The 11947-nt window shown below is 45.8% G+C and overlaps 1 long non-coding RNA gene across 2 annotated transcripts; it reads right to left on the bottom strand.

Annotated features, from left to right (window-relative positions):
• Window positions 1–5157: 5157 nt before the first annotated feature.
• LOC123627111 lies at window positions 5158–11934 on the bottom strand. 2 transcript variants are annotated; one of them, XR_006731140.1, is made up of 3 exons: window positions 10891–11934; window positions 8080–8244; window positions 5158–7685 (listed from the first exon to the last, which is right to left on the bottom strand). It is a non-coding gene; the product is annotated as an uncharacterized LOC123627111 (long non-coding RNA). The 2 variants fall into 2 exon arrangements; XR_006731141.1 differs by having other exon boundaries at window positions 5158–6764.
• Between the last annotated feature and the right edge of the window lie 13 nt (window positions 11935–11947).

Raw genomic sequence — 11947 nt, 5'->3', positions numbered from 1 at the left:
GACTCAGCAGGGCACATAGGAGGAGACCGGGAAGCCTCAGGGAGCAGGAAGCTCAAGGGCACAGAGCGTTTCTAGCACAAGTCTTGGGACCAGCTAAACCAAGGGCATACTGGTATTTTCTCGAATTTAAATCACATTCCTCACAGAAACACCAAGAAGTACAGAAAGCAGGGAGAGAAGCAGGAAGAAGGGAGACTCTGGAAAGGAAGCTGCAAGTAGCCTCAAAAATGTCTTTTGAGTCCTCCATGTGAGGTCTCAGACAAGTGCAATCCAGCCCTTGCCCTTAAAGACCATCTAATTTACATGGAAAGGAGAAAGCACATGTGAACCAATGTGCATAGACGTATCAGGCAGGATGTAAGCAGAAAATGCAGAACGTGAACCACAGATACTAGTGGAGTTTGGAGGAGGGAAAAATATTTCCTGTGGGGAGAGGAGGAGGGAGCTGGCTGTCTCACAGCCCCGTCTGCCCTCATCATCCTGGGTCCTGCCCTTCTCCCGGGGTTCTGACTTGGGGTTTGATGGCAGAAATTAGAGAGAGTGGGGCTGGGGTGGGCTTAGGTGGACGGTGCCCTATCCTACCCTTCATGCATCCATGGATCTTCCTTTCTGGCCTGGGGTGTCCCTCCCTGCAGAACCAGATACAGTGAGTTGGATAGCATCCCCCAGGTAGCTTGGATCTCAGGTTACTTCTCGTACTGCTGGGGAGAAAGCCCTTGGTTTCCAGGGGCAGATTTGATTACAGTAGCCTGGCAGTTTTGTCACCATTGGTGGAAGGGCTGTTTAGAGCTGGGACTTTCTGACATCCAACACTGTCACTAGATCTCCACGCACACCAGGAAGCAGCTTGGTATACCCTGGCAACAGAAGCACTTGGCCCCAGTCTGCCCCTTACTGGCATTTGACCTTCAACAGTTTACTCTTCTGTGTGTACAAACGAGGGTATTAATAGGTCATCTCGCAGATGCAGCTGTAGAATTCCATGACTCCACAGTTCTGTGTCCCCTTCCCCCAATAGACTATTTACCATTTTAAAGTCCCTAATTAATGTGCTCTCCCTTTCATGAAATAACATCTGTCTCTTCCTTTCCTGTATGCTGGGGCCATGGGCAAAGGAAAGACACCCACTGGGGGCTCAGGTGGGGCTGTGAGGAGGCGGACTGGGGAGCAGCTGCCCACCCACCGAGGGACCTGGATCCTGGAGGGGATCTAGATGCAGGGGACACTGCACAGGCTGGCCTCCTCTCAGTGATGTTGTTACCAGTGCCCTGCGACTAGCAGGGAGGTGGCTGCTATATATAGACTGTGTCCACCCCCACTTATGTTGAAACTAACACCCAGCCAGTGTGATGGCAACCGGAGGTGGAGCCTTTGGGAGGTGATTAGGTCATGAGGGTGGAGCCCTTATCAATGGGATTAGTGCCCTATAAAAGGTATAAAAGAGGCCTCAGGGAGTTCCCTTGCTCCTCCTCTCGTGTGAGAACACGGTGAGAAGACAGCCTCTGAATCAGGAAGTGGGCTCTCATCAGACATCAAATCTGCCAGAGCCTTGATCTTGGACTTCTCAGTCTCCAGAACTGTAAGAAATAAATTTCTGATGTTTATAATCCACCCAGTCTATGGTATTTTGTTTTGGCAGCCTGAGCTAAGACAGCAGGGCAGACACTTCTTTCTTTCAGGGACACAAACAGGTCTGCTAAGATGATGTGACTTGCCCAGAGGTATACTGGTTCAGGGCTATTTTTTGTTCTACCATCACCAGTTTTAGAAGGTGGAGGTGAGGGGTGTATAAGCCTCTGCATTTTCTTTGCAGCTTTTATTTACATCTAATATCCTTCCAAAATAAAAAGATTAGGTTTTTTGTCTTTTAAAAGCAGAGAATTTTGACCCACCTCATCACCTTCTCATACACACCAACCAACCAACCAACCATTACGGTTTACTGAACACCTGGTAGGTCTAAGGCACCATGGTATATACAACTGTGGGCGGCGTATGAAGATGTGTAAAATGCAGTCCTTCCTCTCTGAGTTCTCAGTTCTCTCCATAGGAAAATGAGACATATTCAAGTAAAAAGTTATTTCTAATAGTACAAGGCAGTTTGACAAGTGCCAACAGTACACGGAAGTACAAAGTTGAGGGGAGTGGGGAGAAACAACCACTCAAGGATGTTTTTAAAATAGGGATAAAAATGATTTCCTTCTATTAAACAGGTTCAGAGTGTTTTTGACATAATGAACTCTTTCAGAAGACATAAGCACTTCAACTGATTGATAAAAGTTGAAGAAAACACATTAAATAGATAAATTGACAGACTGAATAAAGCAGATTGCCTTCCATAATGTGGGTTGCCCTCATTTAACCGGTAAAGGCCTGAATAGAACAAAAAGGCTGGTCCTTCTTTTGAGCAAGAGAGAATTCTTCCTGCCTGCCTGCCTTTAAACTGGGACGTTGACTTTTTGCTGCCTTTGGACTCGAACTGAAACATCCGCTCTTCCTGGGTCTCGAGCTGCTGGTCTTTGGACTGGAACCACCATAAGCTCCCCTGGGTCTCGAGCTGGCCGGCTCAGGCTGCAGATGTTGGACTGTCAGCCTTTGTAATCGCGTGAGCCAGTTCTGTATAGTAAATCTCTTTACATGTATATAACACACACACGCACACACACACACACACACACACATGTCCTATCTGTTCTGTTTCTCTAGACAATCCTAACACCACGTGACAGTGCTGCGATGGGGGCGTACACAGAGGGCCCCTGGGTTTATTTACTAACATCAAATAAATCACTGACCTCCGGATTCCAGAGCTGGGGACCAAACCATCCCCCTCAGTTTACAGATGAGGAAACTGAGGCCCAAGGTGGAAGGTTCGTCCCACTGCACAATCTGCCAATGTCACCTGTTGGCTGATGTTTAGAATCCCCTTAATTGGAGACCATAATTAGAAATAAGACTTAAAATGCAAATATCACTGGGAAAATAAGGCACTGACATGAATGCATATGAAAATATAAGCAACTGGATGAAATGTTTCCCTGAAGAGCAAATTTTGATGGAGGAAGGCAGGATAAAAAGATAAATGTAGTCCCTACCCTCTTGGGGATCCCTGATTAAGGAGTTTCAGAGATGTGCACAGCAAACTGCACAGTTAGCCTAGTTTGGTTCTTGGAAGTGAAGGAAAGAGGCATTTGGGACATGGGGGACAGTACAGCGGGGGCAGGGCAGGCCCACAGGCTTCTCTCCTCCTTGCTCTGTTGAGAGCTGACCCAGACCACCGTAGTCTGTTATGCTGGGAAGCTAAACCATACGCAACAGGGGGATGGATGGCTGGAGATGGCCCAATCCTTAATTTCAGTGAGCTTGTAGAAAATTTCTGAAAATACAGACTTCTAGCATTAGCACTGCATCTTTTTCACAGTGACATTTTTATGCATGCAGCTCCTTCCTGGCTGCACGGGGCTGTGTTGTGAGCAGAGTGGGTGGCAGGATGTGTAGGGTGGAGTGAGGCAACCAGCAGCCTATTTGCAAACTGATGTGTAACTTTCTTGCTTTTTGCTTATGTAAAGTTTATGACTGAGTTTTCATTTGGGGTCAAGGGTTTGTAAGAGAAAACCATGTTCTGCCTAATCCGGCCATTATTGTCATTGTGTTTCCTATTGAGAGCAAGGGCAACAGGCAAGATGGTAAAGGTACTTGGAATCCCATCACGGGAGGTGGGCATACGCCCAGCTTGGCAAAGAGACCTCCTGAGTAGCTGGGACTACAGGTGCGTGCCACCGTGCCTGGCTAATTTTTTAAAAATTTTTATAGAGATAGGATCTTGCTATGTTGCCCAGGCTGGTCTCAAACTCCTGGCCTCATGCAATCTTCCCACCTCGGCCTCTCAAAGTGCTGGGATTACAGGCGTGAGCCACCTCACCTAGACACATTTTTCTTTTTTTTTTTTTTTTTTTTTTTTTTTGAGACAGAGTCTCACTTTGTTACCCGGGCTAGAGTGAGTGCCGTGGCATCAGCCTAGCTCACAGCAACCTCAAACTCCTGGGCTTAAGCGATCCTACTGCCTCAGCCTCCCGAGTAGCTGGGACTACAGGCATGAGCCACCATGCCCGGCTAATTTTTTTGTATATATATTTTTAGTTGGCCAGATAATTTCTTTCTATTTTTAGTAGAGACGGGGTCTCACTCTTGCTCAGGCTGGTCTCGAACTCCTGACCTCGAGCGATCCACCCGCCTCGGCCTCCCAGAGCTAGGATTACAGGCGTGAGCCACCAGCGCCCGGCCGACACATTTTTCATTTTGATAAATCAATTGGCTTCCAAACCAGCAACAGTTTGTGAGAATGAGGGGGCTGGAAAAATGTCGACAGCAGGAATGGGAGTGGAGAACAAGGAAGGTGGTGGGTACTCAAGGGTCAGCTTCCTAGGGTGAAGGAGCTGCAAGAGCAGTGGTAAGAAGGCAGGAAGTCAACAGGCACATTTGAAGGACTGTGAAGCTGTCATCCCCAACACACTTGAGAATTAAATGCTAAAACTGGTACCTACTGGATGAGCTTATATAGAGGCAAACGCCTTCCAGGTTAGAAGTAGGACTAGGAAGAGGTGACAGAGTTTGACTGGAATCTAGGACACTGTTTTAAGATAGCTAAGGAGAAGGTGTCAGCAGAAAGGAGATGATCAGTAGCAAACAGGAAGAGGGGACTAGACAAGGAAGGTGTTGGGGGTGACCAACCCCACACTGTTCAGAAGGGGCTCTCTTGCCTGTGGCAGGCGCAGCCCCGTTGTGCAGCCTGCACACTGAGTTATCACACAACGTTTGACTTATCCCACCAGCTCCCTCCGCCTGCATGCCAAGTAGCCCGAGGGTCATGATTTGGCTTTTTACGTTAAATTTCTCTACAGGAAAGCTATGGGACAGAAGGATCCCTATCATAGCACTTATCTCAGTGTTATAATTATTTGTCAGTCTACTACCCTAGACTGAAAGTGTCCTATATTCCTCCCTCCTAGCACAATGCCTAGTATACAGCAGGAACTCATGAAATATTTGCTGAACAAACAGGAACATTCACATGGAAGGAACAATCATATCTAATTGGGGTGGAAGTGGGCAGTGGTCAGGGGAAGCACAGAAGAAATAACATTTGAGAGCTGGCCCTTCCTTGAAGTGGGAGTTCTTTATTCAGTATTTACTAAGTCCCTATTTTATCCCAGGCACTGCAGTGGCTAGAAGACACTGGGTATACAGAGATGGCAGACACAGTATTTGTCTTCCAGGAATTTCACGGGCGGGAGATGTTCCAGGCTGAGGCAGCTATATAAACAAAAGGCTGGAGTCCTGAAAGTACCTGATGCGTTTGAGGGGCTATAGTTTGTGAAGGTGGAGATTAGGCTGAAAAAGGGCTCGACAGTAAAAGGTCACTAATCAAAATAGGGAACAGCGGAAGGTGATATGGCCTTTAGACCTTGCCCTTTATGGGTCTGCCAAGCTAGAGTTTGGACTTTATCCTGCAAGCAGCAGAGAAATCAATCACTGGACACTCTTAAACAGTGACACAATCAAATGTGTACTTCAGAAATTCTCCTCGTGATAATGTGGAGGATGGGCTGGAATGCCTGGTTACTGGGAGACAAGTTAGAAGGCTACTGCAATGGTCCTAGCAAGAGATGATGAAAGCCCTGGGGACAAGCATGAGGAAGAGACAGATGTGAGATATTCTAGAGGTACCTATATCAGGCCATGGTAACCAATCATCTGTGGAGGAGGCAGAAAGGAATTGTTAGGGATGATCAAGGTGTTTAGGCAATGCTTTCAGCTGAAACTGGGAAAAGGGATCTGGTTTTGTGCAGCAGGTATAGGTCATGAATTCAAGCTGTGTGTTCTAAGATGGAGGACATTCAGGTGGAGAAATCCTGTGGGAAACTGGACCCAGAGTTCACAGGAGATGCCAGGGATAAAGGTGAGGGGTCATTAGCATTTGGGTGAAGAATGAAGGCTTGGAGAGAATGGGTCCCTCATGGGAAGTGTGTTGAGGGACAACAGACCAAAGATAGAACCCTGAAGCAAGGACAGAACCTTCTTCAGAGCTGGTGTAAGAGAAGCCCCCAAAGAGATTCAAAAAGTGGCCAGAGAGATCGGAGGCTCATGGAGGCCAAGAGAGGAGAGTGTCTCTGTGAGGCACCAGGAAGAGACATCTAAGCCTGCTTTGGAGGTCAGAGGATGTTCACCTAAGGAGGTTACATCTAAACTGGTCTTGAAAAAGAGTAGGAGGTGGCAAATGGGACAATGCCTAAAAAGGGGATGTCAGATTTGGCAGTTAGGATGGCTGTAGCCTTTGCTAGGGAAGAGACAGTCATGGGGACAGTAGACAGAGCCAGTAGGCTAAAGAGTGAGCAGGCGGTAAGAACATGTAGGTAGTAAGTACAACCCATTATTCTCATGAAGTTTGATACCGAAGGGAAGGAAAGAGGAAAAGACAGGCTGATACTTGAAGGGGAAAATTCTCTTAGAATGGGTGAGACTCAAGCATGTTTACCAGCAGAAGGAGAGGGAGGTGAAAGACCAAAGACGAGACAGGCAACCGTAGGTGAAGCAAGGCCCATGGGGAGGCAGAGGCAACAGGCTCAAGTTGCATCCATATGCACCTTTTTTCTAATTTTGTGCCTCTGAGCTTTGCCATGCCATTACCTTCACCTAGACGATCTCTTCATTCGGTAAGGCTTGACTGAACCACTCTTGGGGCAGGGATTGTTCTGGGAGCTGGGCTGCAAAGGAAAACAAGACCTGGACTCTCATCTCCAGAACTCAGTCCAAAGGCTTGAAGAAACAAACAAGAAATTTCAAGTTAGTGCAGACAGTGCTGCAAGAAGGGTCCGTACCGGACATGATGGGAGACACTGGAGGTCCCAAACCCAGTCTACAGGGTTGAGGGACTTCCTGGAGCAGGTAACATCTGAGCTGAGACCTAAAGTAGGAGACACCCTGGTGGGAGAGAGGAAAGGAGAAGGCATTCCTGGCTGAGTGTTTTCCCTACATCTGCCCTCGCAACTTTCTCTAAGTCCTAGATACCTGGAGTGCCCAGTATGTTCTCTGGCGGGAACGTGAAGATCTTCCTGATCCTCCTCCTCCCTACGCTCAATATATGTCATTTTTACCTCTACTGAACACCCCGTCCTATATGTGGTGGTTTTACTGCCTCATCTACTGCAAACTTATGAAGAGAGGAGCCTGGTCTTAGTCATCTTTGAATCTCCTAAAGTGTCCAGCACAGTGCTCAGCACATGGCTAATGCTCTAAAAATATTTTTTTGATATGAAATCTCAGGCCCACCATCATAATTAATAAATTCTCAGGGGGCCATTGGCAGGGTTAAGGCATAGATGTAAAAAGGAAAAGGAGAAAGTAGGCACAGGAAGAAAATTAAGGCTTAGAGAACAAGAGAAAGGGCCGGGAAGGGGAGGGGAGGAAGCAGAGATAAAGTGTACACACAGTGGGGATCCAATTACAAACGAAATCTAAGCAGAACTCTTTGCTCCATGAACCCTTCTGTTTGGATTCTTTTCCATCATGAGGAGAACCCCCCATTCTCCCTCTGCTTGACAGGTCTCCCACAGGAATGTGATTCGTAGATATATCTGATCAGTTGCATGCAGCACAGCTGTATCTTCTGAGAAGCAAGGGCGGAGCTGAGAGAAAGAAGGAAGGAAAAAACCTACCTAGCCAACAACTTTCCCATTTTACAGAGTGAGTCTAGACAGAACTCAAATTTTCTTCCCTTGAGAGTCAGAAGCAGGGACTGTGGGAAGTGGTGGCTGTGTCACACTCCTGAATTGGGTACACAACTTGCAAGCTAAGTTCTCTAGCACAGCAGAACTAATTTTGTTTTGCTACTGGATATATAAAGTAAGGAAGAAAAAAGGTGGCATTGCACATTTTTTAATTACCACCAAGTCTTTCAGACTCCACCTTTTCCAGGAAATGTTCCTTCATGCAGTGGGAGGTGGTTATTTCACCCTCTCTCCAATCCCTCACTTGCCTTCCCTCATGGCAACACTCAACCCTGTTTAGAGCTGCACTGACCTCTCCATTTGTCTGCCTGACTTTGCCTCTCACATCACCTCGGATCCTTAGCTGAATTCTTTGCCCAGGTCTGTAGGATCAAAGAACTCTGAAAACGATGGAAGTCGTGGGTAGTAATGATGGTCTCTGAGGGGGTCAGTGTTGGCAGTCCACGACTGAAAATTCCTAGAAAAAAGAAGAAATCCTCTTTGAGTTTCTTCTATAGTAACAGCATAACATTATATATCGGTGGTTCCTGAGTTACTTTTAATTAAAGGAGAAAGTTTTTTTTCCAGCCAGTGATTATAAAATATACAAGAGGAGAAGAAATCCTTCTTGCTTAAAATTCAGAGCAATCTGTATCCTGCCAGGAGTTGGTCCAACCATCAGAATCTTAAACAGTTACCCAAAAGGTGGATTTCATAAGCTTTTGTCAATTAAGGAACATCTTTTCCAAAGGGTAATTAGAAATAAAGTGATAAGTTCTCTTCTCTTTCTCTAGTACATATCACATATTAATTTTTACAAGCCCAGAAAAAGTACATTTACCAAAGACCAATAAAAATATTTCAGGTTAAAATATTAGTGGAGGAGGAAAGCAGACTGGCTGTAGAGACCAAAAATGAAAATCGTATGAAGTTAGTTTCTGAGCCCTGTCTGTGACAAGGCATTAAACATATTAGATAGTTGCCAAGCCCTAAGCATGTACCTGCAATACTCAGGTCTCGTCATGTCCTCTCTGGGAAAACAATGTATAGTGTGGAGATTACCTAGGGCTGAAAGATGTTGCCATGAGCTTACCTTGTAGTCTAGAGGCTACAAGTACCTTGTTCTAGGACCTTTTACTGGTGTTTTCTCTGGACTTTGAATACCCTCTGATTGTAAGTCTTATTATCAGGGGTGAAATTTCTTTGCCCAGAATAATAGTCTTGGTGTAAAGATATTTCTAATCATCATTTCACTGATTGTATTTGGTAAATTTTGGGGCCTTGACAAGTAGTGGCATTTGCAAATGCTGCCAGAGTCAATACACAACTAGCCGACATTTTATTTTCAAAGATAAATTCTCCTCTATCTAAGATTTCAGTCCACATAAATATAACAACTATAGGGTCATTTAACAAGAGGTCATAGTTTAATCAACTGCCTTTTTCTTTTACTCTACGCATCACAGACAAGAAGTGAAAAGTGTAAGTCTCTCTTATTTTTATTTTTATTTTTGAGACAGAGTCTCACTCTGTTGCTGGGGCTTGAGCGCCATGGCATCAGCCTAGCTCACAGCAACCTTAAACTCCTGGGCTCAAGCGATCCTCCTGCCTCAGCTTCCTTAGGAGCTGGGACTACAGGCACACACCACCACATCTGGCCAATTTTTCTATTTTTAGTAGAAACAGTATCTTGCTCTTGCTTAGGCTGGTCTTGAACTCCTGACCTCAAGCAATCCTCCCACCTCGGCCTCCCAGAGTGCTGGGATTACAGGCATGAGCCACCACACCTGGCCTCTCTTATTTTTAAAGATGTTGAAAGTGAGGCCCAGAAAGGATAAGTCATAAGGATTTTCGTAGGAGGACCAAGCCTCAAATTTAGGAAGATCCAAAGGCTAGAACCCAGAAATCCCTGATTTCTATTCTTACATCACAGTCATGCTGCAATTTGCTTCACACTTGTCCCCATCTGGGGTTGTTGGTGCTCCCTTTGACTTAAAGGATGTCTTATGTCACATGCTACAAGACATTGTCTGGGACATTAACAGGCAAGTGGATGGCTCCACGCTTATTCAGTCAGTCATAATCTAAGAAGTATTTCTTTAAGAAAAAGGATATTAGCTAGGGGTAATGATGAGGCACTGAAATAAAAGAGAGGGAAGGGGGCGTTGCCTTGAGAAAAAAAGGATGGTAACTAAGTGTTACTGGGATAGGAAATGTAATTAAATTAGGGGAATGTGGTGGCAGGGCTGGGCTAACTGTAATTACTAAGAAACACAATCTAGGGCAGGTCAGGCAGAAAACATATATTTAAACATTATAATAAAATTTACAAATTTTATTTGGGATAGCCCTAAGTAACTAAGGCTAAGACTGGGAATCCATTTATCTGGTGGAAAAATGACCAAACCAGATAACAAAAAAGCAGTCTTTTTGGTTGACCAACATAACCACTATGGAGTTTGCACAAAACAGAACCATCTGTTGTGTGAGGAATCATGGAGAGAGATTCTGTATTTATAGAATCCTGAGTGGGAAAACCAGGCACATTAATTAACATTACCCCCCTTCTCTAATTAGAAATCCACTTTTCTTCTATTTTCTCTGCTGTCAACATGTACTGCGTTTAAAAAAAATAAGTCAATTTAAAAGCAGACAGGCTCGCTATGACTAATTTAAGAACTCTTAAAGCAGGCTCTTTTCCAAAAATACATTGTAATTGACAATACTGTAAGCTCAGTCTAAAGGCGAGATGACACAACTACTGACCCTGAGGCTGAATCAGATGTTTACTGCTAGTTTGGGCACAGCAGGGTAGTCTACAGGAGATCTCCACAACGATTAACTGTTTTTGGTACGGGGTTTTGCAATTAAACTTCTCTTTAAACAAACGTTTCCAATGGGTGTATCTTAGCCTACTTTAATAATTCTTATTTTTCCTCTTAGTTTCTAAGATGGAAGTTGTTGCAAGGAAAATTTTATATTAGGGTCCAAGATTGCTAGTGCTTTTCAGATACTGCATCTTCAAGACACATATTTCTTAATAAAAATACATTTACATACTTTGGTACAATTATTTTTGAAAAGCTAACATCTTTGGTAGAGTTGCTTTTATAGGAATAGCTACCTGTGTATTATAGTTTCTCCGTATTATGGAGGAGGTTGGAAATCAAAGGAAGTGATGATTCTCTTCCAAAAACCTACAAAGAGATGATAGGATCACACTCCATTCAGTGAATTTAATTAATTTCACCATAAATTCAATTGTAGGGGTGGGGGGCCAGGCAAAAATAAATGACATCACCATTTACTGGGTGTCTACAACGTGCCGGATAATGCAAATAGAATACGTCATCTATTTCTTGGAGGTTTTGTTCAGCAGTCTCGGCTTATTGACTCTACATCCCTTCTGCCGCTAAATTGTTCAAGCAGCTTCTTGTACCAAGTGTGACCCGGTTCCTTAAGAATCACATTTAATGACAGCCTGAGCTAGAAACTCTGCTAGGTGATGTATGCACCTTATATCTCCTTTAGTCATTACAACGACTCTGAGAGACTGGGTTCCCTAACTCCACTTTACAGATGATGAAATTGTGTTTTGGAGAGGTTAAAGTTGCTTAAGGTCGCTGAGGGGTAGAGCCATAAATGGAGCCCAGGTCTCTGCCTCCGATGCCAGAGCAAACTTTTCCCGCCATGCCCGTGTTTCCATTGGTGAGCGGTCTCGGGCTGGAGAGCCACAGGGCCGATTTAATATTTATCAAGCGTTTGTAGTGTCCTGGGATGTGGCACTTCGTGAGAAAGCTGTGGCGGCACCAACTTCTCGGTTCACGCAGCGAGGGGTAAGGAAGAGGAGCGGCGCGGGAGGGAGCAGCCCCCACACTGGAGCGCCGGACAAGAGAAGTGGTCCCCCCGGCGGGCTGCTGGCCGGCGCCACCTCTTCCCTGGGACCGAGGAGAGCATGGAGGGGCCCCAGAGCCCAGGACACCCTGGGGAGTCCGAGGTCCCGACACAGGGGGCAGCTTTGGTGCTGCGCGTTCCGGACCGGGCCCTCCGGGAACTAGAAGCCACCGGGCCGAGTGCAGCGGGGAGTGGCCAGTGCAGAGCTGCAGGAAGCACCCTCGCCGCGCCCCGCACCGACCCGGGCCCCTCCAAAGCCGGGCTCGGGGTCGCGGCCCCGCCCCCTG

This window comes from Lemur catta, chromosome 23, assembly GCF_020740605.2.
Source record: "Lemur catta isolate mLemCat1 chromosome 23, mLemCat1.pri, whole genome shotgun sequence".
Taxonomy (NCBI): Eukaryota; Metazoa; Chordata; class Mammalia; order Primates; family Lemuridae; genus Lemur; species Lemur catta.
Note: the sequence above shows the minus strand (reverse complement) of the source record. Positions and strands in the feature narration are given on the sequence as shown.